General features: G+C 60.3%; 1 long non-coding RNA gene across 1 annotated transcript; it reads left to right on the forward strand.

Moving 5' to 3' along the window:
- LOC112961786 lies at positions 1 to 1,718 on the forward strand. Its single transcript, XR_003252116.1, has 4 exons — positions 1 to 32; positions 115 to 216; positions 375 to 406; positions 1,071 to 1,718. It is a non-coding gene; the product is annotated as an uncharacterized LOC112961786 (long non-coding RNA).
- The last annotated feature ends 6 nt before the right edge of the window (positions 1,719 to 1,724 follow it).

Consider the following 1,724-nt stretch of genomic DNA (forward strand, 5'->3'; position numbering starts at 1 on the left):
CAGCTTGCCGGAGCCCGGCCTCTTCTCCTGGGGTGAGCGCGGGCACCTGGAGCTCGCAGAGCACCAGCTGGGGGGTGGCTCCATGCCCCTGCTCACAGCCCCACTCTCTTCCAGAGCCGGAGAGCAACCTGCTGCCCATCATCATCGGGGTTGCTGTCGCTACACTCATCATCATTGTGGTGATCGCTGGCTTTGCGGTCTGGAATAGCAGATCGGGTAAAGCGCCGGGGCCGGTGCGGGAGGGGGAGGAAGTCCGGGCCTCGGGGGGCTGCTGKCGGCCGGGAGGAGAAGGGGGCGCGAGGTGGGGATTGTGCGGGCTGAGTGGAGCCCAGGTGCGAGCTGCCGCTTTGGCTGACAGCTCTTTCTTCCCGCAGGGAGGAGGGAGAAGGGGTATGCGCCGGCACAGGTGAGTACCGGGGGGCAGCTGCATGCCAGGTGGGGCCCAGCAGTGGGGTGGGCTTCGGTCTCTGGTTTCTAGCAGCCGTGGGGCTGGCGTTTCCTGGGCCCCGACTGCCCTTGTTGCCCCTCTTCTGAGCCCACAGCTTTTACCCCGGCCACGGGGCCGGTGAAGGGTTCCTGTCCTGCCTCCTGCTGGAGGCTGAGGCGCTCGGGCGCTGCCCTCTGCTCCTGGCGGCCATAAGGCAGCTCCAGGGCTGGGTCCCAGCCGGGGGGCTCTGCTCCAGCCCAGCTCTCCCCACAGACAGCGTGGGGCCCGCAGTCCCCTTAGTGCAGGGCTGGGACACACTGCTGCTCCTCTCTCACAGCCCATGACGGGGGATCCAGCAGCTCCGGAATGGCTAAGGGCTCGTGCTGGGAGGGGAGCGGGGGGCCCTGGCCCGGTGCCCTCCCAGGATGGCACCCTGTGCAGGGCTGCCGGACGCTGCGGCTGGTTCCCCTCGGAGGTTTTGCCCACTGCCCTGGCTCCAGGAGGTGGGATTGAACCCCACCGAGCAGCTCCAATGCGGGACAGTGCCGTGGCGCTGGGACCCGCAGGGCTGGGCATGGCTGGGGGTGCTGTGACCCCCCCTAAAACCTCTCCCTTATTTCTCTTTCCCCTCTTGTCCTTGCAGGGAGCAACCCCGACAGTTAAGCGCTGAAGCACTGAACTTGGCTCTATGGGATGTTCGAAATGCTCCACGACAACCCATAGGACTAACACCAGCAGAAATTCTCTTTGGGAGACATTCAGCTATACCAGGGACTTATATCCCGGCTGTTAGAGAATATTGGAGTGAAGCTGCCTAGAGCTGATCGCTCAGCATAACTTGCTTAGCGTTAATAGCTAAATTTGCTGAAGCCTTAGGATGCAAGCTGTGCACTTTCTCCTAGATATTACCTAGGTAAGTGAAAGAGGGCCCCGGAGCTGGTTCAAGCTGGGAAGATGAAGAAGTTACAACCAAGAGCACAGCCACATTTGTATATAACGGTCGAGACGAAGAGAAGGTGAAAGAGAAGAGACGACAAAAGAAAGAAGCAGCGAGTATGTTAGCAGCTGTGTTCAGAAATGGGTTTAAGGAAACTAGAGGACGGGGGCGAGTAAGACGGAGATGGATGGAATCAAAGCCCACATGTTGTACGCTCAGGAGTTAATAATTATTGCCATTCTTGCGGGGAACAAGGGCACTGGAAGCGGGAATGCCCAGTGAAGCCTCATGTGCCCAGGAATAGAGGGGACAGCATGAGATAGTCAAGTACTGGGAATGACACCAGGCAATTCCCAGCCA

Source organism: Apteryx rowi, unplaced genomic scaffold (genome assembly GCF_003343035.1).
Source record: "Apteryx rowi isolate R43461 unplaced genomic scaffold, aptRow1 scaffold_1380, whole genome shotgun sequence".
NCBI lineage: Eukaryota > Metazoa > Chordata > Aves > Apterygiformes > Apterygidae > Apteryx > Apteryx rowi.